Source organism: Chiroxiphia lanceolata, chromosome 5 (genome assembly GCF_009829145.1).
Source record: "Chiroxiphia lanceolata isolate bChiLan1 chromosome 5, bChiLan1.pri, whole genome shotgun sequence".
Taxonomy (NCBI): Eukaryota; Metazoa; Chordata; class Aves; order Passeriformes; family Pipridae; genus Chiroxiphia; species Chiroxiphia lanceolata.
Window position 1 is genome coordinate 61,042,803 of NC_045641.1, and position 27,820 is coordinate 61,070,622.

General features: G+C 43.3%; 2 long non-coding RNA genes across 2 annotated transcripts; both read left to right on the forward strand.

Annotated features, from left to right (window-relative positions):
• Positions 1 to 13,231: 13,231 nt before the first annotated feature.
• On the forward strand, positions 13,232 to 16,427 carry LOC116787656. The gene is made up of 3 exons (XR_004357365.1): positions 13,232 to 14,770; positions 14,916 to 15,066; positions 16,329 to 16,427. It is a non-coding gene; the product is annotated as an uncharacterized LOC116787656 (long non-coding RNA).
• A 1,129-nt stretch (positions 16,428 to 17,556) lies between these two features.
• Positions 17,557 to 27,820, forward strand: LOC116787657. The gene is made up of 4 exons (XR_004357366.1): positions 17,557 to 17,738; positions 20,343 to 20,466; positions 24,055 to 24,115; positions 27,700 to 27,820. It is a non-coding gene; the product is annotated as an uncharacterized LOC116787657 (long non-coding RNA).

Here is a 27,820-nt window from a genome sequence, read left to right on the forward strand (position 1 = left end):
GTTTTTCATGGCACTCTTTTGTAAAGATAAACTATGAATTCTATTGTTTTTATAGAACTCTTGTATTCAGAGCAGTGTTCAAGAACTGACTAATCTCTCCAAAATCACAAGGCAAGCAGGTAAGGACAGCTGAGTAAATAGAAGGCAAAGTAATTCTGACTGAGGCATTGTCAAGCTAAAATGTGAGTTCTGCTCAATAACGCAATCCAGTGGCAGGCGAATAAATTATATGTAACACTAAAGAGCACTATTTAGTCATATTTTGTCTGCAGCCTGTGCTCAGTCTTCACTCTATGCTGATAAGCAAGCCTTTAAATCAGCCTCTTCTTTGCAGGCTGGGGCTGAGTCGCACCAGTGGCTGTGTTCCCAGTTCCTGCAGGAGGGCTTTTCCAGGCAAATCTGATTCCAAAAGCTCTCTTTTAGCTGCAGCAGTGCAGAGGCCAAATGAGATCCCTGTGAGTTCTGTATCACTTGGTTTCCAGGATGGTTCTGGTGGTCCCTTGGTTTGCAACATTGAAAATGGATCATTTATGCTTTACAGCATTGTCAGCTGGGCTGTTTCCTGTGCCAGCCCAAAGAAACCGAGGTTCTTTGGTTTCAAGGGTGAGGATTTTCATGGACTGGATAGGACTGCTGATGAAAGGTGAATTTTCTTTGTCTAAGTGAGGTGAGTCCTGAATATCATGCCTTTGTATAAAATATCCCAAGTGCATTGAGGTTTTTGTCTAATAGGCTTTTCAGGGCAGCTTAAGGTGAAGGAAAAAACGTCCAGGTGACTTCCTGCAGAAAGTGTCCACTTCCTCCTCTTCCTCATGCCTTCCCCCTAAACAAAGCTTCCTGGAAATTAGAATGGAAGTTCCAGAAGTGTAAGACTTGAATTTAACACTGTGACTCTCATATCAATCATAATCTTTGAACGGATACTTCTATCAGTAAAAAGCAGCTGCTTGTGAAAATGCCTACCAGGCCCATGCTTTGATGGGCAGAATAGTTTGGGAAATGCAGTAAACTGAACTTGTGCATCTATGGATCTAGATATAATTAGCATCGTATTCAGAAGTCTGGAGGATAAATTTTGCCAGAGAAAGAGTAGCATATGCTAGTGAATAAGGACTGATTGCATGAAAGTGATGGCATCTTACAAAAAGAAGAAGCCCCTGTTCTTAAGCTGGAGGGGCTCTCATGCAAAGAAATGAGGGGAGCAAACCTATTTGAAGTGCCCCACGTGAACCCAGCGTTGTCATACTGCTTTTCCTGAACCAACTCTCTCTCTCCTTCTTTCCCTGATGTTTCTTTCCTGCTGAGGCTCCTCAGGTCAAGGTGAATTTGGCTTTATAGTTTCACTGGCAAATGGAGAAATCCACCACTTCATCTTGTTTAATCTGATGGAATTTGAAAGATTTCAAAGAGACACCTGATAGCTTCAAGTCTTTTTTTTTTCCCATGTTAGGTAAATAGATTTGTCATTCTACAGAAATGTTTCACTTTGGCTCGAAGTTGTAGCACTAGGAAACTGCTGATGCAAAACCTTTGTATTCCAGAGCTTTATCGCTCCTCCTTCCCTGCGTGTGCACACATACAGCCAAGTATGTTAGTGAATAGCTGTGATTGTCCCACAGCATTTCTTAAGAGGAAAAACTAATCCTGCACAGAGTTTTTATGTTTCTGCCCATCCTACATTTTATCCTTTTGCTGCCAGCAGAAAATAGAAGACTTCTACTCACAGGAATAAATTTAATCTCCTTTCCCTGTATACTGAATAAAGTGTGCTGCACTTATGAGCAGGAAATTAAAGTATATATTAAAGAAAAGGGCATGTTAATGATAACGCTCTACTCTCAGGTCAGATGAGCACTTGGATTCTCCTGCTTTGTGCTGCAGCTACCAGTCTTTCTCCCTTGTGGCATCGTTCACAGTCCCACGCTGACCTAACAGAAATGCTACTACAGGTGCTGACTAAGGGAGAACTTTCTTCTAAACTAAAACCAGGTGACAAAACAAGTCATCATTTGTACAGTGATCATCAGCCAGACCATCCCCACAGATAAGCTGGGAGCTAGCTGGATATCTTCCATACCCTTGGATCTGACACAACTGGCTGCTGACCACTGACTCTGAAGGCAGTAATGGCTTTCATGGCCAGGCAGTTGAATTGCTCTGTAGTATAAATCTTACTCAGAGGTGGAGCCTGTAGTGTTGCATGCAGCTCTCACATACATTTTCAAGCAAAAGGTTCAAAGCCCTGAGGGCTCTTTGAGCCAGATACTGACTCAAAGTATCAGTATACTGATACTTGCCTCCTTTATCTGACCTTCATGTCATTGTCTTCCTATTGTGGGAAGTGCTTGGCCATGCTGACTGTTCTGAGTTCTGCGTTAAGCTGCCTCTAAGCATGCTGTGCCTCTCTTCAGATGCTGAGGAGAGCATGCTGCAGGGAAGTGGCAGTGCACCAGAGACCTCAGCACAGGAGCCCTCGAAGCTAACGGGAGAGGCGTCCAGGCAGGGGAACTGCAGAGCTGTGTGGAGCTCCCGTGTGCCACGGGAGGCAGTGCTTGGTTTGCAGAAGGCAATGGAGATGGTTCAGTTCAGGATCAGCTCTGGGTGGTAACTGCTAACAAGTCTGAGTTTCCTAACATCTCTGTGCAAGTGGATACTACTCTCTGGATTTTGTCCTGGGAAGAGTGTGTGTGTACACAGGGAGAGGGGAGGGAGGGAGATTGGTGAGCAGAGGCGAAGGAAGGAATACCCTCTTGTAGCTAGAAGCAGGGGGCTTACATAGTGGAGCAAGGATCCATTACCACTGATGCTGCAGAATTCCTTGGATATGTTGCTAAATCTGCTCTCTCTCTCCCTTACCATTCCCTTACCTGGAATAAGGTACTGCTTTTTCATCTTCCATGTTTTAGACTGAATTTCTCAGGGCAGAGAGAACTGCTTAATTTCTTATGCATCTACTTTGCTTAAACAGAGCTGTGATCTTGGGTGAGACACTGTCAGCTTGCTGCTGCTTTTGAAGCACAACAGACAGCCCCGTCCTACTAATGTGGCTCCTCCCGGCTAGTAAGCATTTAAATGTTTCTCCACATCCAACACTCTGTTGGAGGAAGAACGATGAAAAGGCTAAAGTACCCTCAGCTACTGGGTGACACTAGCTTTGGCAACAAATTGGAGAATGCATTTGCTCACGAATTTAAAAAGCAATCTGTTCAGGAGGGGACGTGCTACCAGTACTGCTCGCAGACTTGTGCAGTAGCCAGGCTGCTGGCATGCAGCGTGTGCTTTCCTCCTCTTCCCATTGGCATCCTGGCTGGTGCTCCACAACATCACACCACTGAGATAAAAATAGGTCCCCCGAAGTGGTAAGCAATAGGAGGTGGGCATGGTTTCTCTCCACAGGGAAGTACAGCACAGCCAAAAACTCTGGGGGTATCATTAGCACAGCAGCTCCAGGGCCAGTTAGGAGAGGCTGGAAATGTGCATAAGGCTCTTGCCCACTCTGCAGCAGGCTTGGCTCAGCTGAGCTGCTCACCTCTGGATGAGCTCAAAGCCATGGCAAACACACGGTGCTGCAATGACCTGAATTGGCTGTTGACCTGAATTGGGTGTTTACCTGAATTTGGTGTCAACCTGGATGAAAAAACAGCTTTTAAAATGGACCTAGAGAAGCTGTTGTGGCTCAGCCTGTTGGGCTTTATCCTCTTCCAGGATGCAGCACCTGCACTACTCTGGCATTCCCTGCTGTCCCCTGATGCCAGCACAGGGCCCTCACCCTTCAACAGTGCTGGGTATGTGCAGGAGCCCTTGTGCAAAGCTGTGTGATTAACTCATTGCTTTTAACCTAGACCGTGATGGAAGAGGTTTGGATTTCTTTAAAGCCAGTTCTCCTGGGGGAATGGTACTCTCCTTGTACTCTCTTCCACTGAGAGTTAAGGCAAGTCACTCTTCCCTACATGTGCTGTTCAGAACACAGCACCTTCCTCAGGAGGCAAATATTCTTCATCTCCCTTTTGGATTTGAAGGATTTCTACTCAGCAGGAGGGCTCAGCTCCTCCCCTCTGCACTCTCAGTATCCCGTGCAGGTATGCAGAGACACGATGTGGTGTCAGCACCCCATCTGAGCAGAAAGTCCATAAAGCATTGGTGTGGGAGGAAGCACACTTAAACAGAATTTAAGCTGCTCTACAGAGGGTATGACTTTAAAAATTGCTGCCTTGGGAGACAAACAACCCTATTATGCTTGGTACTAAAGGGAAATGCAGTTCTCATTAGTGATCTTGTTCCCCTCCTCCTGCTCTGTTATAACCACTCAGATGCTTCCAAATATTTCCCTGTTGATTTGGTCTCTTATTTAACGAGTGCTGAATCTGACTGCACTGTGTGTGCATGCAGCTCCAGGCTAGGCCTGCTCTCCTCCTGTGTTTCTGGAGAACCAGGGAGTTCGTAGACAAAAGCATAATATTTCATAACTCTTGTCAAGAGCTGATCGCAAGGTCAATTTAAAAAAAAAAAAATTGCATTTCTTCCTCAGTAGTGAGTGAGTATTTGAGGTTGGTAGGTCTGTTAGCCCAGCTACATGACCAACTTGGTATCTGTTTATCTCTTTTCCAGGCATTGATTCAAAGCACAGTTCAAAGCAAATTTACAAGCAAGTCTGCTTTCCCCTAAGGCCTGGCAGCTCACTCCTTTGTGCTGCCTAGCCTGTGTCTCTGCTTGGCTCTTCGAGGTTAAGGCAAGAGGGCTGCCTTGTGATCATGTACACTTTGAGAGCTCCTTCAGGCTTGTACCAGCTCAAACGCTGGACCCTAAGAAATGATCCAGCTGATAGGAATGGGTTTTAAATATTTATATACATAGATAGAGAGATGCCCTATGTAGGTTAAGCCTTTTATCACTGTAGCCTTTGCAGTGACTGCAATATCTGTGCCCTTGCTAGTGATATCAGGATCTTCAGACTTCCAGAAAGTCCAGTAATACTGGGGTAGGGGAGGAACAGGTTTAAAAATAATTAGAAAACTAAATATTGGAAAACCATTTCCCACTAACTTTATTGACCTGCTAGACTCTCTTTGATCATGGGCAGGACTGCCAGGTTTTGTGGAAAGCTCTTACTGTCTTGTCTTAATGCTTTTATCACTGAAGTGCACATTTATCCACAGAATGTGCATCAGAAGTGGAGTTAGAAGAGCCCTGGGGATTTATATCTGCTCCTTCTTCATCACGTTACGTGGGAAGCACAGAGTGCTCTTGGATACTCCTACTCTCTCTGGAGGGCATGGCAAAGATTATATTACTATAATCTGTCAATAACATCACCACTGAACCGCCAAGAGGAGTTTCTTGGGATTTATGAAGAGAATCAGAGAGCAAGAAAAGTGCAAAGTAACAACAAATGATCCAGCTGAGGACACTCAGTCCTAGAAATTTCACTCATTCACTTGGGCCAGTTTCAGAAAGCCCCAACTGGATGGCTCCGACGTGTTGGCAGCCTTAAGTTAAGCTTAAGAGCTCAGGCTGTAAGGTTGGCTGAAGACCTTAATCCCTGTGTCAGTGTGCTGCATTGATCCAGTAGGAGAACAGCCCTCTTAGTACCCTAGAGACCAGTAAAAGGGACTACATAGAAATAAGCTGTGATGTTTGAGCAAACCCTCAGGGACTCCTGTCCATATAAGTGACTCCTGACTTCCTATATTGTCAGCTTAGTTTTCAAAGTTGAGCCCCCTTCCTCCACATCCTCTGAGATGATCACGTGAGATGTAGTGATGGTACATATGATTTGACTCTTGGAGTTGGAATAAATGACACTGAAGCATCAGGGGCTGGGAAATAGGTGTGACTCTTCATACCAAAAAATGTATTAACTTCTATGCAGAAGGTAAAGTTTTGCTAACCATGACCCTGCTGAGGTGCAATCCCATCAAGCATCTAGCAGTCTAGATGAACAAAATCCACAGAATTAAAAGAAAGCTAAATAAAAAAGAAAGGGAGAACTTCAACATTGTTTACTTGGAAGTTTATGTTTCTGGAGGCCACTCTGTCTGCATGTGTACAGCATGCTATGCAGAGAAGCAAAATCTTGTTGGAAGTGCAGTGTGGCAAGGAGATGGAGCACATCACGGGAATTCCATTTCAGAATGCATGGAGGAAATGCTTTTTTGTTTCCTGTTTTGAAGAGTCTGTACACAGAGTAGGGGAAAAGGAAGAAATGGAGGAAGTGCTGTATCAGGCAGAAACCTGGAAGCAAAAGGAATTAAATGGAAATTATTGGCACAAAGTTTAAATAGGGAGGGGGAAGTAGTAGGAAATGAGTGGGGGAAAACTCAAGAAACTAGATCTTGCAAAGGTTTTATTGAGTGTGCTGAAGGATCTCTGTTCCTCCCCCCAGCATCTCCTCCCTTTCACTGTGGGTTTTTCCTTCTCCTCCTTTATTCCGCCTCTGTATAGGTTTAATTTATTGTGATTGCAGATGTTATACAGAAGAATGTCTTCTTGGTAGATATCCACACTGACTTACTGGTAGACATTGTGGTGGAGAAATACACTGTGAGCCTTTGGAAGTCCTGTGGATGAGTTTTAGTGTACATACTCCCCAAATATTTCCAGAATTAAGTGATGCCTTTGGAGAAAGTTTTTAGATAATAGCTATTGTGTGTAGACCTTCATCCTCTTAATATCACACTGGTAGTGATGGCTAATGCTCAAGAGAAGAGGCCCTATTTGACTTCTCTCTGGGTGTAGATGAGGGCTAAAAGCAAAATAAGCTGTTCTTCCCTGACGCTTAAACAAGAACACTCTTTTGTTACCAAATACAGTAGTAATGCTTCCAAATGAAGACTGTTAGAGCAATGGAACATAGGAATGTTTTTGTCATTAAGGAACAAAACCAAAACCCACCAGATCTACAGTTTAGCATGCCAGTTAACTGTGAGTTGGGAGTGAAAGCACAGAAGAGGAGAAAGACAGAGGATATGCTAAGGAGTTCTTGGAGCACTCCACAGCTATTTTCTTCCAAGAACTAATTTATAAAAGGCAATTAAAAAAATCTAAAACTGTGTCTATTACAGATGAGAATAGCAGTTTAACTATCATAACTATTTACATGGAGGACAGAGGAAAATACTATCAGAAATGGGGCCATCAGTCAAACTTTTCCCTGAATAGGAGTCTCACAGATAGCTCCCTGGAGCGTCCTCCAGCACACAGGCTCACTGCTATGTAATAGCATTTGTTATGGCTGGCAGTTTTTCAAGACTGGGTATATTAAACTAGATTCCTATGACTATTTATATGCCAACATATTGAAACAGCCTGTTTCCTTTTTTTCCCCCCCTCCTTCTCTGGATTTGGTGAATAACAGAAGTTTGTGGGTGCCTGTCTCTAAACCAAATTATTTTTAACCAAGGAACTAAAACACAGAATGAGGCTTTAATGTCAGTATGAGCTGGAACTTTAGGATGATGTTGTGATAGGGGAGAAAGAGGCTGGAAAATTCAGAGAGCCAGTAAGTAACCAGAAAATAATTTAGTGTGCTTAACAACGGAAAGTACCTATCAGTGGAGATTGAGTAATGGCAGAAATTCCCTGTCTCATCCAATTTTCAATTTAAGCCCAAGAACAAACGCATGTGTAGTCGAGCACTTTTTCAGGACAGATAAAGAAAACAAAATGTCTAGACTTGTAGGTAGACTTGAGGCAGCTGATACTGTGCAGTAAACTGAGTAAACCCTCACTGACCAGCAGTAAGTCACCTAGTGCAGGACAGGGACTGGAGGTGCTGCCTCATCAAGAGGTGACTGCCATGTTACAGGAGCTGAACATATTTTAAATGTGAATAGTTCCTTGCTTTTCCACCTTTCCACAAAGTAACTTGTATGACTGTGGCCTACATTTCTCAAACAGTGTTTTTACAGGGATGTTGTGCTCGGATTTGCTTCTATCTGTTCTGTGCAGTACTGTGCAGTCTCCTGTGGTTCTCCCAAATCCCAGACCTGTGATGAAGATGGTGCTCTGCTTCAGGATCCAAGGTACAGTCAAGCTGTACAAACACTTCTCTCTAAAGATGAACTGACCTATTTGACCGCAGCTTCAGGAACATGTTTTCAAGATGCCTTTATGGGCTTTCTGGAGACTTCACAGACAGATGTTCTCCAAACATATGAAAAAACAGAGCTCTCTGAAACTCTAGCCTGTGTAAAACTGTCTGATATGCACAATGCTGAATCTTGAAACCACTTTTGTAGGATTATAATGAACGAGATCTGGCCTGGTAGAATGGGAATGTAGAAGTTTTTGTGATTGGTTTGACCTCTAATTGAACACATCTCTTTTTCCAGATGAACTTTTAAAAGGAGTATTTCAAGGTTTTTCTCTTCAGATTGTATCTCAACCATAATCCATGCTTTTCCATGAGGGTCACATAGGAATTCTTCTAGTTGCTGGTGCAAGTCCTTTTAAAACTTAATGTTAAAGCTGAATTTAATGCTCTATATTCTTATTCTTTCAAGGACAAAAAACTGTCAATGCTCCAAAAATGCCCAAGCAGATGAGCTCGGAGTTGTCACAAGGCATAGATGTCACTCTTACAGATTGGGAAGGAATGATTCAGCCATTGGGATACCGCGTGAGATACACAAATGCCACCAGGTGAGCACCCAAGTTCTTCTGGCTTCTGTAACTCCCATGAAGTCTGCAAACATCTGTGATGTGTTTTTTAATGAATCCAGGGGTGCTTCAGTTCATGTTAGAAAACTGGGCAAGTTTCACAAAGAGAGTTGGGAAAGCTGGTCGATGCCAGTATTTTGTTTGCAGCAGAGAGCAGACAAACCTGACACCTCTGGGAAAAGCTCTGACCATGTCAGAGGCCTGAATGTGGCGCAACTGAAGGGCTAAAAAAGGGGATAATAAACTATTTCACTAAAAATCTTTTGGCACTTTCATCCATTTCCTTTTCTTCCTCCCTTATCGTGCTTAGTTAAGGTAAGAGATAACTTTCCATTCAGGTGGCAATACCACAGACTTCTAAAGCATTTGGAAGGTTAACTTCAGAAGTAATAAATCATATGACTGAAATAGATTTGGACCAATATCCCGCCTTTGATTTTTTTATTTCTTTTCTTTTTTTAATGGGCATTACAATCCCTTTTGCCTTTGCTCACATTTTGATCGCTATTCCTAGGAGATCAGAGCCAATTGTTAAATATGCCAACATTGTGACTTTGTTCTTTGCTTTGTGCTGTAGCTGCCACAGGAGAATTGTAGCCCCATTAAAATCCATTATTCGCCTTGAAGTTCTGGACTTTCTGAACTGAAAGAAATCTGTCTAATTGTCAAGGCCAACTGGTGGTGTGTGAAGGATTTGGACTAATGAAAGAGTTACCAGGTGAAAGAGAACTCATCTTAATTCTGGGGTGAGAGAAATGGAGGAGCTTAACCAAGTTTCTTTTGCTGAGAGAAAAGGGATTTTTACATGGCACACTTCCATGCTCCAGGAAGGATTTCTGATACTTGGAGTTACTTCAGCTAGCCTAGTATCTTTCCCGTCCTATAAGTATTTTTGCAATCAAACTTGTTGGATATAAGGTCCTAATAATGGTATGGCTGTGCCTTGGAACTATGTGAGTCTGTGTAGGATGGTCTTTCCCAGACTTTAACTGGAAGCATGAAAGTTGCTGTGTGTGCCTGAAGCTGTGTGCCAAAGACAAGGCAGCAGGTCAAAGTGATGGGGCCAAAGGAAGGGAAGCTTTTCCTACAGCCCTGCTAAGTGAGAGAAGGTGCCTACCTCACTAAGGAACTATTGGCTTGATTATGTAGGACATTTTCAGGGAAGCAAAGCTGTGTAAGTTATCTTCTGTACATGGAAGAAAAAGCATAGACTGGAAATTTGAACTGTTAAGAGCACTTATTGATACAAGGTTCTTCATGCCAGATTTTAGTTTTGTGAGACACTCCAAGCAGCTTATTCCCCAGAGGATATGGATGTCCTGCAGCCTTGTGAGCATTGCACGGTGTCTTGCACAAAAGAGGATGAGGGAGGTGTTGCCTGTCAGGGCAGGGATTTCTTCTGACCAGAGTAGTCCAGGCAGTGGGCATTTGCCACTAGTGATTTGGGGTGGCTACAGTGAGTGTCTTTAACTTTTTGTCTGTTTGAAGGAGGCCACCATTCTGGTTACAAGTACAGCAAGTTTTCTTCTGGCCATGTTTGTAGACTAATGCGTGAGCTCAAAGCTGAATGACATCAGGATTTTGCGTTAAGAAGCTTTTAGAAAGTGAAATCTTCTCTGACACTGCATTTTGAAAGACTATGACTTGCAGCTCTCAGGAGAAAAAGGCTCACAACCCATTCTGGTCTATTTTGCAGGCAACTTCAGTGGTGACACTTCCATCTACCCCATAAAATCTTGAGGTTCAGTAGTGACAGCGACCTTCCCTTCCAGGACTTCAGCAGCCATGAAAGGCTTTCTCTCAACTTCCTCTACTCAGGAAACATCATCAGATAAGTCTATCATGATTTTGTAGGGAGGGTGGAGAAGTAGAGCCTGAAGTATGGCAGTTATAAATATTAAAAAAAAATCTGTTCTGAAGAGAAATGGCGGTTAGTAATAACAAATCTATTAGAGACCTTGACTGTTGATTGAATGCACAAGTAGTGGTCTAATTACTGTGCTCATTTCCTGCTATAAACCTGTAAAAAAGAGATCCTGTCTTATCTGTTGCTCTCTATCTGCCCCTTTCCATTCTGCTCTACAAAATCAGAATCCCCTCTCCCTGTGGTCTGTCTGTTATTCCTTCTACAATCTCTCTTCTGCTTCTCCACCTAGCAGGCAATAATGCTGCCAGGTGCTGCTGTTACCACTGCTTACCTCCTCAGACTTCAGCTCTGCCCCACACCCAGGGAGCTACGCAGTTAATTGGGCTCTAAGCTTAAAGACCAAAGGAAACCTCCCTCACATTCTTATTTCCCAGGCAGGGACAGAGCTGGTGACATGGGTGGACAGTTTTCTCTGTGAACAGCACTGCCCCGGCACCATTAAGCAAATCAGTACTTTGATCCCTCAGATCAGAGAAACTTGGAGCTGGAAAGATGTGTCCAGTCTGATTCTTCTGTTTTGTGGAAGCAAAGTGTTTTGCCTTTCTAGCAACTTGAGCCACATCTAATCCTCTCCCATGCCCCTTTCTTCTGTCCTACCTGTGCTCATGTGTGAATGAGCACACCTGCTTGGGCGAGTGTGTTGGGCTTCAGAAGTAAATCACAGCAATTAAATTTCTCTTATTAAAATGCATCAGCCTTACAGCAGCGTCACCAGAGATCTGTTTGCTTTTTCATGCAAACATGCACTTTTCCAAGATGAACTTCAAATCCTAGCTCTGAAAATGAGGAGATGCCTTTTCCATTCACCTGCAGCCTGGCTAAAAACTCCTCTTGGCTCAGACTCCCCTCCCCAAAATAGTCTGTAATCTCTCTGTATTTGTGTACCTCAGGTAAGATAGCACTCTCTGGTCAGGAACCTGGAAACATGGAGGTTGCTGACAAAGGTAAAACTGGCTTTAACTTTCCATAAACCTGATGAGAGGGAAGTAATAGAAAGCCTATTAAAAAAAAAATCCTTCTCTTCTTTTTATGCACGTTCTATATTTGTGGCTTGGAAGTTAATCTCTGTCATGGGTAAGTGTCAACATTTGGGTATAAAATGGTCACTAGCAACATTAGCCATGTCAGTACTAAATGTACTTTCTTAATTCTTCACATCCCTATTTTACTGTATTCACTTTCAATTCTTGCTACCAGGGCTGCTATGTATGTTTGAAGAAATGCATGGATACTTGAAAGAAAAAACAACCCCAAACAACAAAACAAAACCTCACCAGAAAAGCCCCAAACCTTAGCTAAATCAAAAAATCTTAAATATGTTGAATCTAAGAACTCTGCACTTTGTATGAAGGCTTGAACTTTAGCCAGGTTGACCAGTCTGTCTGAAGCATGTTCTCAGCTGTCAGCCAGAGGGATCAAGGTGAAAGTTTAAAATCCTCATCAAGCTTCTACAACTTTCATGTTTCCAGCAAGCTCAGTTTCCTTTCCCTCATCACCCTAAAAAGTATGCTGTCAGACCCACTCTCCTTCCACCCCAGTAAACCAGAGCGTGATGGTAGTCAATTTTATTTTTTTTTGAATTCCTGAAAACAATGTAGACTATTCCACCAAACCATGTAATAAGATGTTCACATCTCTAGAACATTGCATTCTGAATTTTAATCAGCTTTGTGGCAACTATAAATGCGAGGCAAAAGCATCATAGAATCATAGAACAGTTTGGGTTGGAAAGACCTCAAAGATGATACAGTTCCAAACACCCTGCCATGGGCAGGAACACCTTCCCCTAGAAAAAGTTGCTCAAAGCCCCGTCCAACCTGGCCTTGAACACAGTCAATTTATTTTGTCAGAAAAATCTTTTACCATGTTCTCTGTGTTAAAGCAGCTTCCTGACCCTGCATTTCAAAACTGATGAAACTATAGGATACAGAGGCCTCAAAATCCTTCTTGTAGAGTTGTATGAGCAGCCAACACAAAGTGAACTGGAAGGCAACAGCCAGTGTTAAGTGAGACTCTGGGTCTTTCCCTGCATATACCACTGTGCTTGTTTGGGCTGGGGTAATTTTCTTGAAAGTAGCTGGTGTGGGGCTGTGTTCTGGATTTGTGCTGAAAAGGGTGTTGGGTAATAGAGATGTTTTTATTACTGCTAAGCAGTGCTTACACAGAGTCAAGGCATTTTCTGCTTCTCATATTGCCCTGCCAGTGAGGAAGCTGGGGGTGCACAAGGAGTTATGAGGGGACACAGCCAGGACAGCTGACCAAAGGAATATCCCATACCATATGGCATCATGCTCAGCATATAAAGCTGGTGGAAGAAGAAGGAAGTGGGGGGGAACATTTGGAGTGGTGGTGTTTGTCTTCCCAAGTAACTGTTACCCGCGATGGAGCCCTGCTTTCCTGGGAATGGCAGAACACCTGCCTGCCAGTGGGAAGTGGTGAATGAATTCCTTGTTTTGCTTTGCTTGTACGCATCGCATTTGCTTCACCTATTAAACTGTCTTTATCTCAACCCACAAGTTTTCTCACTTTTACTCTTCCAGTTCTCTCCCTGATCCTGCTGGTGGGGAAGTGAGTGAGTGGCTCCGTGGGGCTTAGTTGCCAGCTGGGGTTAAACCGTGCCAGCCACAAAGTAGTGCTGTTGTTATCACACTGTTTATTTACTGTATGTGCTTTCCCTTAAGCTGCTGTCTGAGATCATTTCAAGATACTCTTCTATGCTCTGATGAATTCAAAACTGCAGCGAGTTAATTCAGTGCTCACCCCAGGCACCCGACACTGGGTGGTAGTCCCTGTATCTCTGCAGTTCACACTGCCACTGAACCAAGTACAGAAACATCCCTGAGGAATGACTGATTATTTAAACTAGTTTTTGGATTGGCTTGCTTTTGTTTAAAGCAGATGCTTATTGGGAGGAACGATTGGTCTCAGCATGTAACTGACCTCAGATTAATTAATAACCACTGTCTGGAACCCAACACTACAAACGGGAAGCAGAAAACAAACAGTTTGAGCCATCTGTGCTAACTTTTGCTTGAGAGCTTGGCTGCTCTTATTAGAGGGTTGTGCCTTTTCCTGCACCACACAGAAGGGAGAGGGGGAGTCCATTATAAAAAGGTTAGTTCCCATAGTGTGATCCACTAAAAGAGGGGAAATAGGGGGATGTGTTGTATCTCAGCCCTCAAAATTCTCAGGAGGTTTCTCTGTACCAGTTCTACCACTGACAAGGCTTTAATGGATTTATTTTCTGTTAAACCTTTTTTTTTCCCCCTAGATTCCTCTTCTGTTTTACTAGTTTCTGAGGAAAGTAAATATTCTTCACTTCCAGTTTCATTCCTTTCCTTTCTTGTGTTGACATCTCTTGTGATCAGTGGAAGGTGGTGGTGGTGGGATACAGGTTGTTTATGTGCTCTTTAATTTGCTGTTACTGCAGATGGTTGGGAACACTGTAGCGAGCTGATTTTGGAAAATGAAGACTTACTGTAGTGGAAACACTTCATAAATACCGTTTCAGCTAAAAAGGTCAGGAAATTATTCTCATGTGCGGAATATGTTTTCCTGAAAAATGTGTGGAGAGCTGCTCACCCAGGACACGTTGCCAGCCTGTACACATCTTGCTAACCTCCAGGCAGGGCCATTACTATTGCCATCTTGTCAATCCTGGAAAAGAGAGATGGGCTTGCTGTCTCCCACGTGTCGATGTACATGCAGAGCTGCCCTCCAGTAGCTTAAATCTTCCTGTGTAGTATCCCGTGCTGCTACCAGTGGCGGTAGTAGAGATGGAGTATGGACTTTGATGTGTACCTGGTAATTAATGTGTACATGCAGTCCTGGGAGAACTTGTCCTCTGCCCCCCCCCAAATATGCTGATGCCTGTATTAGGTACTTCCCGGCCTCAGTTAGGCAGAGGTACCATATCCTTCTGTTGAACCTTCAGCTCTGTTTTGTGTGCATTCCTATGATGGTGGCACAGGTCTCAGATGTTTCATCAAGATCCGTAGCTTCAACGTAAGCTCCATCTGCACTGGGGTCTGGTACCTGAGAAGTTGAGTGACTCACACGCCTCTGGACTCGCAGTGTTAATTGTAACAGCAGCAAAACTTTAGAGGTACAAGTCAAGGTTCTCTGTCAGCACAGCACCCAAAGCACTGAGACCTCCACTTGGATTCCCAAAGGTGTCTCTGTGAGGTAAGGTTATAAAGTTTTGAAGTGTGAGTGTTGTTCGGCAGTAGATGCTGCAAGTGAACTGTGAACTCTTCCTGTTGCCTGAACTGTAGGGTTTTTTAGACTGAAATAATGTATTTGCTTCCCTTTTTCCTTGCCCGATGCTCAGACAGAACAGTTGTGGGGAAGCAAATACTTGTTGCCAGATGTGAATGATGTCAGTCCTCTGCTTGCGAAAGCCACGTGTGGCTGTGGTCTTGGTGGGTTTCCTCTCAGAAGTGACCTGGCACTCCTGGAGCTGCAGAAACACATCGATCCAGGTACCATTTGTAGTCCTCCCACATTCAGCGTGCCAGGGTTAATGATTATAATAGGTTTCACACATGGGGCACAGTGTTTAGTATGTGTGTGGGAAGGGGGTTGGGAAGACATCTGTGTATCTTGCACAGTGAAGGATGGTAAGGGTGAAATGAACAGCAAGCCTTCAGGCAGGATTGATTCCTCTTATCTGGCTAAAATACAGAATGAAGGTTAGGAATGTGACTTTAAGGTAAAAGTACAGGTTAGACATGATCTAGAGAATAGAAAAGATCACCTATTCTACCTGTCTTCCCAACCTGTTACCACTATACTATAACATCATTAAAGTTAATGAGCCAAAAATAAACAGGTATGTCCCAAGGGAGCTGTTCTTATTTTTTTTTCTTCATAAAGACTGGTATGCACAGGACTAACATAATATGCACCTCTGTGCTGGTAGCAAAGTAATGTTTGAGATAGCAGGAACTGAAATTTAAAAGAAAGATGTTAAGTTGCCTATACCCTTTGTCTAAACCCCAGAATATTCTTGTTAGGGGAATATTTTGCTGCAGTATATAATTTAGATTTTTATACAAAAAAGTGCCAAGCTTGGACAGAGCTGAGAGTAGTTACTCCTTCCAGTTTGCTGTGTACAGCTTGGGGCGGGACCTGGGGGAGGGAAAGGATAAAAATGGAAGACAAATGTTAAGTGTTAGGGAAATGAGATGTAAATAGAGCCAGTGCACAAGCACAGAGCATGTGAATAAGGAGGCTTTATAGCACATGGATCTTGCCATGTCCTCTTAATAGTACCCACAAAGAAAATACCACAATTCTTCAAAGAACTGTCTGACTATGTGCACTGATGATGGGAGGCTTCTGCACTGAAGGAGTGAAGTCCTGGGTCAAACTGGCTTGAGGAAAGTGTCTTCCTTCAAGGCCCTGGATCCATGTCACATTGAAGGGCCTCCTCTCTCATCTTCTTAGAAACAGCCTTCAAAATATGTTCAATTTGACTGTGCTATGGCCTCAAACAGTGGTATCAGGAGAAAACCTGATCTGACTCATTAAAACAGTGCTCTTGGGCATCCAGTGAGTACAGCAATGGAACATATACATTATTAAAGCTCTGTCTCATCTGTTCTGCAGTCTTGTTGTGGGATATTTGGGAGGAGGGGGGAGATGAAGCAACGAGTTAAAAAGCAAGAAAAGCAGAGGGCTGACCGAAGTAAGAGCAGGAAAGATGTACCTGGTGTTGATGAGAATTTGCTTTCCCACACAGACAGTTCAACAGGAACAATCAGCTGCTGGCACACTGTGGAGAGGAACAAACACTGCTGCAAGATCTTAACAACAGGATGGGGAGAGACAGAGCTTACAGTGAGTACAGGTTACTCTGACATGAAAGGGCATCATGACCAATCGAGGGCAGTGCCAGCTCAGACTGGGAGCAATGCCAAGAGAGATTTCCCCTCCTCCCTAAGTGTTGCCTGCAGTGTACGGAACATTTTCCACCTAGGAGCCAGGCTGTCTCTTCTGTTGGAAAGCCGGGAAGCTTTGGGAAAGGCAAAGCCAAGATGGAAGCTAAGCAAAGGGGAATGAACTCAAGGGAGATGAAATCACACTCATGGTGAGTGCCCAGGATCTCTGGCCCATGTTACCACTGCTGCTTGGCAGCATGGTCATAATACCTCATGTCTCCTTGGGACATCTCAGTGTCTGGGGAGGAGAAACTGCTCCCCCATTTGCAAACTGAAGACAGCTGTACCACCCCCTCATTCCAAACAGCCACTGACCCTCTCCCAGGAGATGTGGGATACACGTACCTGGGTGCAGCTGGCACAGAGCTGGTCTGTGTCCTGTCTGACTGGCTCCTGTAGCAAAGTCTAGCACAGACAGTGGCAAGGAATCACCCTACTTACCTGGCTGGAGGTAACCTGGGACAGCTGGTGAGTTCATGACAGACTTGAGGATGCTGTCAGAAGGTTTGTGAGTGCTCATCTGTGCCCTGCAAAGAGGCATCCATCCCTGGTGGTGTGCTACCTTTGCTCTCTCTTAGGGGCTTGGCCCAACATTTCTGGTATTTTGGTGACCCATGCAAGAGGCAAGGATGAGTTATGGGGACCATAGGCCTTAACATATCATGCACACTTTCCACTGTTGACTGACACCCTATTACTGCTCCTGGCTGATGGTCTTGGCTCCCCTTGATCCAAGCAACACAACAGCAAAAGCCAAGGTGGCTCCATACAACTGTCTGGAGAGTGACTCCTCCTGAAGCACATGAAATACTTGAAATACATTAAATACATGATTGACACGCATGCAAAGGGATGTAGACCCCAGGCTGGGGTCTGTCTCCGAAAGTGTGTTGATTGCCTCCCAGGAGCAGTTAAAGGGCTGTGACTCCTACTCCTGTAAACTCCCTGATGATGTTGGGTTTTCCAGGGAAAGAACTGGTTGCCAGGCTCTAACAAGTGGAGATCTCTCTCCTCTTCCATGAGGCCTGTGCTATGGGAGACTCCTGAGGACAAAATATTGAAGAGACTAACATGTGTGAGAGAGCTACAGGGGCAACTTTTAGCACAGTGTGTAACTGAGAGTGTGGAATGCGCTGCAGACAACCACGACACAAAGCCATGTCCCTCCCTGGCTTCCTGGAGGAAGAGGATGCTTTTGACACTGCTGACAGGTGATAACCCCTTGCTTTCTCCTTCTCTCTTCTTCCCCTTTTCCTTCTTTTGGGGAGATTCTGCGTGGCCACAGATCTGTTTGTCTGACAGAGACAACAAGCTGGTCAGTATTGCAATCTGAGGCAGTGACAAGTGCCATCCAGGGTCCCTGACAGTTTGCACCAGGGTTTCTGCCTTCAGACACTGGATTTCACCAGTCACAAAACAAAATATTTGATTAACTAGAACAGAAGCTTTTCAGGCTTTCGTTCATTTTTTGCTCAGTAAAGAGGTTGTCATGTATACTGGGTTTGTAACTTGGATCATGTCCCTCCAAACCCTTCCTCTTTGGAAGTTCAGACTTGAGTGCTCTGTTTCAGAAATTCTCTTTTCTACTGCACTAAACCTTGTGGTGCTGTGGCACTGATATCAATTCAGTTCCTGAAAGGTGCCTAGGAAATATTATCCTTCAGGGTCTGGGTGCATGGCCAGTGTCAAGTCCTTTACACAGCTGGTATTCATCTGTCAGAACTAGTATCCCTGTTCCTCTTGGATAATCTGATTTACCAGAGGGAAGTAGCTGCTGCAGCAGCATGGGTAGAGAAGATGGACTGCTTTGGCTGCAGTGTTGCTTTGCTGGAAAGGAAGTGATCTGAAACTTGGTGTGATAGCTCATCCATTGTAAATATGCCTTCAGGTTTCAGAGAGATTTATCTATGCCAAGCTTTTAGTCTTGTCTCTCCTATTAGGAAGACCATAGTGACATGATTCCATTTGCTAGAAGGTTGTTTTTTCTTTTAAATATACCTTCTTGGGAACGAAAAGATAGTGTCTGACTTACCTAAATTTTCCTATGAGCTGGTAGCTCAAAATTAGACTTGGAAGTGAAATGTGCTTGTGAAGAAGGATTTTAATGCTCAGCCCTATCACACGTATGAATAAATTACAAGCCAGGAAACCTCTGCCTGCATCCATCTCCTCTGGTTTCAGCACTACTGTGCACTACATACACATCCATTCTTTAAACAGAAGATAGAAAGCTCTTTTCCATCTCTGTGTTGTATATTGTAATCCACTTAAATATGGAAATATAAACAGAGGAGTTTATGTGATGAAGCAAGATGATGTCATGCAAACAAGTGAACTTAGCAACCATCTGCCGCTAAATGGCTGAAGAACTTCAGCCTGCCCTTACACCAGGTCATTCAGGTACATAGTTAATAGTTAATACATACATACATACAATACTTAAAAAATCATGTGTGTAACTTTTGATTTAGTAGACATACCAAATACCAGTGTCTCTGTTGCTTAAATGAAACCCTTCTTTCTCTTATCCACATCCCATGCTGCTTTTGGAAAGAAAACCTCATATTCTAGCACAATTCAGAAAACATCAGTCAATCTGTACAAAAATAATAGTTCCCCTGAACTAGCAGAGCTGTAAATTGCAGTATTTTGTCAGGCTGCTGTTGCTGATGACTGACTTGTTGTGTTATAACTAACTTTAAAAAACTGCTCTGCCATCGTGACAGCAAATATGTTGTGGTTTTGGCTTAAAGATGTGATTTCCACAATGTGTCTTCAGCTGTGCAAATAGAGCAGCTTAGGCTTTGTAATTTAGTGCTGTATCACAGACCAGAGAGGCTTCCTATTGTGAAAATAAGTGTGGCCTTAGGGGAATAACATACTGACTGAAACCTTCAAAGATATGGAGGCAGGATGGGTCACCATGCCTGCTCCTGGTGGCACGGAGGTAGGCAGAAGGAAACCTGGCCCCAGGGTTCCTGATGTGCCAGTCACCACTTCTTATATCTGGAAAGAGGATGTGCTTCCCAGTGAAGTGACAGCCTTGTCCTAGGAATGGTCTTGTCCTTGCCCTGGGAGATTGACAGAGCTGCAGGGTGAAACCAGGATCTGGGACATGTTTGTGGTGGCAGCAGAACCCCGTGGCCTGCCACACAGGACTTTATACCTTAAATTTCACGGGGAGAAGAGTGTTAGGAAAGCTTCTGGCAAACCTGAAGGAGAGAAATTAATACTCCTCTGAACATTTTTTGTCTTATGACATAGAAAGGGGCAGCCAGGCACTGAGGGGTGTAACTGCTAACCTGCTAAGGCAAGTATCACCATGTAAAATAATTTGGACTTCCAGTGCAGAGCTAAAATTGGAATGAATATGTAGGATATCTGCTCTTTATGTTGTCCCTCAAGATCTGCTGCCTGGTCTCCTTTTGGACCATCTGTTTGATGCAGAGTCATTTGGTAAGAGAAGAGACACAATCCAGGGTGAGGTGCAGTGCTTTGTACAGAGGAGCTTTCCCTTTCCAGCTTTTTACAAGCAAGTCTGGATCTTATATTATAGATTTACCTCTGAGGGAAAGGGAACAGCAGACCCAAGAATTATTTGCATCTTTTGAAGGAAGAGGCACTGCAATATTGAAGAAGGAGGCATAGATGTTGGGGAAGGGTTGCATAATTAAAGCGTGACAAGTAATTCCCATAAGTGTGGACTCTAATGAGCTCTTTTCTCTAGTTCTAGACTTGTTTGAAGCAAGGGTAGATCATAAATTAATCTATACAGCATTGTGGTGTGATTTTTGTATTTTTTTTTTTTTTTGCAGAATAGCTCTTCACTGCAGGACAGCAGCTTTACCACACTCCAAATGCTATTCCTGATTCATCCTTTCAGAAATATCCATGCACAAATCCCACAGCACTGATGTTTTTATGCTTAAAGAGGGTACAGTAAGTATTTGCTGCACCAGCTTTAACTCTTCTATGCCATTGGCTACAGTGTCAACACAAGAATTCCAAATCAGGAGAAGGTTCTCCTGATCACTAACTCCTCCAGCAGCCCAAGCTGCAGTTCAAAATAACCTGGTTAGTTTTTGGTTCCTTGGGCTCTGGGGGTTGTATATTAAAGTCTGGAGAGAGAAGGAGGGCTTCTGCCTGGCATTAGCTGGATGTGCTTGAATGGTGTCTGTGAGCTTTTTATGGCACAAGGAATGGGACTATGAAATCCCAAACAGATTTCTCATTACAATTTCTGAAGTAGCTGGGAATGCAGCACATCCTGATGCTGCTATAAATGTCCTTCTCTTTGCAGTTGCTGCACAAAGTTGATTGTCCTATCAAAGAGGGATGTTCTACTTAATTGCAATGAAGATGTTCTCCTGATTCATTGCTCTCACTTTGTGGATTTTTTTGTCTTTCCTTAAAAGTAGCTTTACAAGAAACTACAAGCTGCTGGTTTTATAAGCAGAGATTTTTAAAATTTTAGCAAGTGCTGGCTTAAGATGAGTGGTGTGAAATTTTGGTTACTTTTTTCTCCCAGAAAAGCTTGTGCTTAATTTTGGGGCTCAGATACCCTCCTTTTCATGCTCTAAGTAGCCTGTCACATTTGTACATGGACTGAGAGGCCTCCAAGAAGAATCTGTAACTTTTGACATAACTAAACCCTTACAAACTCAAAAGCAGATCTGTATATCCTTGAAGCAAAACAGCCTGAACTGGCTGGAAGCTGTTGTTTTAGCATCTACATTTCATTGCAAGAGTCAGTTCTTCGTATGTATATTTTCTTTGCATGCAGAATGAATGCACTCACACACTAATAAGGATCAGTTGCTATTTTCTTCTCAAGACACATACAGGATTTGATCTATGCTTGCTGTACTCTCTGCTCTCCCCTAATTTAGTGGCACTGTTTATGTAATTGCTGCTTTTCTGATTAAAGTGCATGAGTACAAGCTGAAGGTTTGACACAAGGCAGCCAAAGCTTTTTAATTGCCTTTAGCTTGCCTGTAGCTGCAGCACAGCTCTTTGAATGCAGCTGACTTGCGAGAAGGTCTGGGAGAGAAATGATGCACTTTTTATTTATGCTTTTTCTTTGGCGAAATTGCTCTGCGAATTTTAATGGTTTCTCTGACACTTTTAAAAACTGTGCAGCTTCTCACCAAGAGACTATTTTATATGAGACTTGGGCCGGTAAACCATTTCTGTGATCTGGGAAGTGCTATGCTTCCTTCACAGAGCAATTCATTTTGAAATTAGCTGGGCCTGCCTGCTCAAGAGGAACTCACAGTTGCCTGGCTGCTAGTCCTGAATGGACCTATTAAATGCCATATTTCTGCAAAAAAAACCCCAGCAAAAATCTATTGCTGACTAGCAGGTCCTGAAATTCATGCATATCAAGGGTAGCATGAATAGTTTCAGTGTGCGATTTTGGAGAGAAAAGTGGTCTCTGGCTTAGTAAATACTAACTTCTACCCAGTCTATTGAAAAAGGTGGTTATATAAGGTAGAAGTCAGCTGGGGCTTCAGCAGAGCTGAGAGGAACTGGCTTCCACTAAAAATGCCTTTTAAAATTCACAGCATTTAGTGATATGGTTGCTAATTTACTTGCCCTGTACTAAGCTATGGCCAGCCTTGTGTTTCTCCCATGTGGTTCCAAAGTACAGTCTAAAGCTCCAGGTCCTTTCTCTCCCTTGTCTAAGGCATCTTATAGAAATGCTATCACCCTATATCACCCCCACTGATGTACAAGGGAGGTCTGGTCCAAGGCATTTTAGATGGGTCATTGCTGCTGCCTCTGACCAGCAAGGTGGAGTTGTGCCAGATTCAAGCACTTTGAATTCATGTGTGTGAAAATCAGTGTGTTATGGGTAGATGTCTGCCCACTACAGTGAATTGTAATGGCAGGCTCCTATCAAGTGACGTGCTGCTTTCCACTGTTTTCAGATAAAAGTTTCCAGCATGAATCCTAAACTGTATTTAACTTGCCTTTGCATGTGAGATTTAGTACTTAGAAGGGGACAGGAGACCTGGAACTCTACAAGCTACAGTGAATAGAAGAGGCATAAGGAATGTGTGCCATAGGCAGAGGATGGGAACTTGTATGTAAAGGCACGAGAGCAGGAGCACACCATGCTCTAAAATCATGACAGACTCCATGTTTAGACTTGCAAGAAAGAGAGCAGCTTCCAGAAGGAGAGGGCACTGATGTTTTATTTGGGAGTGAGTGCTCTTCAGTCCTAGCAGTAAGTTGGAGAGTAAAACTAGGTCCTGAAAACTTGCAGTTGGTCATCAGTGAAGACAGTCCATGACAGATTTCCCAGGGTCCCTAACCACTGCTATTTGCCCCCTTTCTTTCCCCTGACCATAGAGAAGAATCCTAATTAATGGAAACTGCAGGCAGTGCTCAAACTGGGTTTTGAATTTTCATGATACAGAGCTACCCTAAACACTAATGTTGGTGCTCAGCCCCCATCCTTCACAATGAACTACATTTGTCTTGTCCTGTACCCTGGGAACACATTCTGCGTGTGTATATTTTCTTTTGATGCAGAATGATTGCACTCACACACTAATAAGGATTAGTTGCTTTGTGTTCCCCTGTTGTATGTGAAGGTACCACCAACAGACACCATTTCTTGAGGAACTGGCAGCACTGGCTACTGTTGATGCTGTGTGGGTTGGAAAAAGGACCTTGCTCTGCTGTGAGTACAGCATTGCTTGGGATATCTGGTAATGAGACCAGTTGGGTGGGAGCTATTCTCACTTTGTGATCAAGAAATTAAAACACTTTGGTGGGGGCAGTTTGAGTTGAATTCCTCAGTAATTGTCCCTCTCCTGTCACAGAAGTTGCTCAGGAAATACAGTTCCTGTGAAAAGCCTAAGGAGCATCTTACTCTGTCACTTCCTTCTCTAGCTCAGCTGGAATTCAGTACATTCTTTTTCTTCCAAAGTAAAAGTATGAAATTTAGCAAAAGTGTGTGCTGTGTCCTGCTCCTCCCTTGTAATTCCCTGGGAGTTTTGCCCAGAGGTGACCGGGTTGTGTATATCCACATTGTTCCGTACCAGTTAGGAGTCTGGAGAGTGCTGGGAGCCTTGTCCAGCTATGTGAGCCTTTCAGAGTGGTGATGCAGAAGGAAGAATACAGTCACCTGGCTTGCAAGAGGCAAAGCAGAGTTAACTGTTTAAAAAATAAAACAGGCTCAATTATGCCGCATATTTCTCAGAGTAGAAAACCATGATTTAGTTGCTTGAGGGTTTTTCTTGTCCACCTCTTTTTTATTAAGCTCATTTTTCTTTATTCCTGACTTGTGACAGCTGAATCAGTTTTCTTGGGAGGGAGAGGATGAGTGTGTGTGTGCCAGGTGACCACGTTTGTTTATTGTGATGGTGATTGAGTCTTCCGGCTGGATTAGGGTAGTCACAGATGCTCAGCACGTTGGATCACAGCCCTAATTTTGAACATGTGTGCTTTTAAGTATGCACTTAACTAAGAAATGCTTCAGATCAGGTTACTAATGTTTTATGTTCGGGCTTCCCGTAGGTATTTCCTCACTTTCCTCCTCTGCTGCCACCACGTGGACATGTCTCAGTGTTCATTTAAGGTTTGTATTAATCTTTGAGAAGCATATCCCTTACCCTTGATTGTATTGCAGTTTTTAACTGTACACGACATGTTTCTTCATTTGCCATGAAATTCAGCTGGGAAGAATCTGACACATTAAAATAACAAAGCAAGGAGAGAGAATCTCCATCATGTTTTACTTTCCCATTTTTCTACTGAAAAAGTTCCAGAAGGTGTACATTTTTCACACTCTAGAAAAGGTTACGTACAGTAACTGAGTGTGCATAGCAAGTTACAAACATCAGACAGAAGCTTCACAGGCATCTCAATCAAAAGTCAGGCTCAAGCCTGAGCACAATTTTTCCAAAGGGCTGCTCATGAGGCAATTATATGCAGAAGACTGTGTGTCACTGAGGGCTGATTGACTGGCTTTTATGTGCCATACATTCAGCTCCGAAAATTGCACTTGGGACTTGACACTATTCATGCAGTCCTGGAAATACTATTTTGAGCAGAACTCTATCAAAACTGCCAACATGGAGTTCTGGAGAAGAAGAGGGAGAAATGAAGATGTCTGGTGCAGCTCATACAGTTCAGTGACAGAATAGCATTGGAGCAGCAGCACAACCAGGATCCTGTTCCCCTTCAGACTTACTCAGGCCAGAGCCAAGTGGATAACCATATTTGAAATTGAATACAGACAAAGATAATCTAATTTTATACTGAACTATAACTTATTTTCTAACTTCCAGCATTAAATGCATCATTTATAATCTGCTGGTATAAAAAAGCAACATACAGATGCAACTCTGTTAGAAGTGGTGGCATGCTGGGGCAGGTCCTGCAACCTTGTCTTCTATGAGGCTAACTTGTTTCAGTATTGCACATGAGCAAACCACTCACCAGGTATTTATTACTTCGCTTAGTGATAGGGCATCAGAAAGGGAAAGAACAGTACTCTTTTCCTCTGCAATGAAATGTTGAAAGCAATGAAATGTTGGGGTGGGGGATTGATCTTGTCCCCTGTCCCCTTTCAGTCCAGGATGCAGTTTAGGGGTAGTTGCTGGAAGTAAATCCCTTGAGAGTGCTTTCTGCTCACTTTGTATCAGAGAACATCCTTCTGAATGGCTGGAGTGGAGCAGTCTCGTTTGATCAATTTACAGCCTTGTTAGGGGAAAAAAGTTTAAATGAAATACAGACTTTAATGCATCAAATGCTGTTCTAGGTGTATGGGAAACATGTTCAGAGTGATAAGTCAGCTACCAGGACAGACTACAGCTGGGTTCAGTCCTTGATATTAGCCACATAGCAGGTTGTTCCGTGTGCTTACAATACCTACAAGAATAACTAAATCTCATGTGGTTTTATCCATTACAATAGCTCTGACAGAGCAAGTTTGGCCCTGGGGCTGTGAAGTCCTGGTGCCAATATGACAGAGAATTGCTATTCAGTCTCAGAGAATCAAGAATGACTTTCTATTTTCTCTCTCTTTCCTCCCTCTACTGGCCGACCGAATAAGATCAGAACACATTCAGAATTTTCTTTTGCTCTTCAGAGACATCCTAATCCAGAATTCAGCAAAACTTCCAGCTTTGACTCATCTTGAAGGTAGAATTGAATGAGCTGAAACAGGTGCATCAAAGACCTACATGGGGTTTCTGTGCTGCTCTGGGGCTGTCTTTGGTTTCAGCCCCTGGGCTACCATCTGCCACAGGAATGTTCTGAAAAGGCTGATGTCCATGAGTGCCTTCGACAGAAAATGCCCTGAGAGAGGGCCTGGTGCACCTGGCTGCCTGGGGCCAGGCTGACCATTATCACTCCAAAACTGCAGAATGGCCAGGGGGTCAAGGCACCTCTGGAAGTCTCCAGTCCAACCCCTGCCCAGGGCAGGGTCACCTCGAGCAGGTGGTACAGGGCTGTTTCTAGTGAGGTTAGAATATCTCCAAAGATGGAAACTCCACAACTATGGGCAACCTATTCCAGTATCTGGCCACTCTCACGGAAAAAAAAGGTTTTTCTTTCATTTCATTGGAATTTCCTGTATTTCAGTTTGGCCCCGTTGCTTCTCATTCTTCCATTGGGCATCACTGATAAGTGCCTAGCTCTGTCTTTACTCCTTCCTACCAGTGCTTATACATATGGATAAGATCCCACTGAGTCTTCTCCAACCTGTACTTGTGTATGGGGTTGTTTCTTCTCTCAATTTTGGACCATCTGAGGGTGCACTTTGCCTTCTTGTCTGGGTCATTTATGAAGATGTTAAGAAGTATTGGTCCCACTATTAACCCCTGGGGTCTACTGTTGGGGACTGGCCTTCAGCTGGAGGGGAAAAAGAAAACACATCTCTCTCAGAAGCCACGTGTTGGTCTCATGTAGTCCACAGATCTAGGACAAGAAAATAAGTTTCCTGGTGGCCTCTGTACATGCAGTGAGGTGCATTTATTGACCTGTGCAACAGGGATGAAGCCTTCTGAGTGACAAACAGTGCCAGTTCTTCCTATTGGAGAGGAAAATTCGGGCACAAAAACTTTTAACCAAGCTGGTGTGGGAGAACCTGATGAACTCTTTCCCTCTTTTTTTTCCTCAGATCTTGAGATCTCACTGTGCAATGTATTGACAACATTGCTTGAAAGGACACCATAGCCTTTATTAGATGTTTCCACCTCTGCAATCTGTATCATATCTGTTCCCTTGATAAAACAGCTTTTGGACCAGACGAGTCCAGGAACACAGCCTGCATCATTCTGTTCCATCTAGAAGCTTTTGGGGATGCTAATATCCAGATGCAAATATCCAGGATTGGTGTTAAATACTTTTGCACCCCAGAGTTTTAGACTTTTCCTTCTAGATTGCTTACTGGTTTATATTTTCTGAAAAGCAATCTCTGAGTATAAAATGAGATAATATAGCAACAAACACTTTTCAAAGTCTGCTTCTGCTGAAAGAAAGCCCATCCAGCTGCATTAAGAGAAATATGAGCCTCTTAAACCTGCTCACCACCCCAACAGAGGGAAGTTATGTTCTGTTCTGCCTTAGACAATTTAGTAGCAGCCATTTCAAAAACACCGTTCAGCATCTTAAAAGTAAACATGCTTTTGACAAGACTTCTAACAAAAAAAAAGGACCCCCATAAAAAGCATGAGTAATAAAAGTTATTCTCTTAAACATAAGAGAATAACTGGTGAAAGTTAAATTTTGCTATCTTTTTGACTACTGTCACCTCAATGTGTGGGTAAAAAACCTCTCTCCTGGTCTGTATGAGAGTTATTTGGAACAGATCTACTTTAGATTCAATACACTTCTTAGACTGACGGTGAGAAAGGCCATTTTTAACCATCTCTTTCACCCTTAGGAGAACTCTTGGTCTTTCTTCCCAGCTTCTTCGAAGTTTTTCATCTATGGCAGATTAAATGTTTCACAGCTTTTCTTCTGAGAGTCTCAGAAATATCCTGTGTATTGTGTTAAGGTGCATTTCTTATAAGACTTTTTGAAATCCTCCATCTTGTAGGTTCACTCTGCTACTGAAAGCAGTTTTGAAGGTGTAACCTACAATACTTTTGGCAATGTTTTATATGGTGATTCTAATAAAACACTTAGTGGTCTCTACCTCTCCTCCTCCCGCAGTTTTTAGCAGGACAATAGCCCTGCCTCCATAGATCACAAGTGATCCTGTATACTAAGGAGAAATCCAGGACCCACAACTGTTTGGGATTGCCATAATTTTCACCATCAAAATACCTGTTGC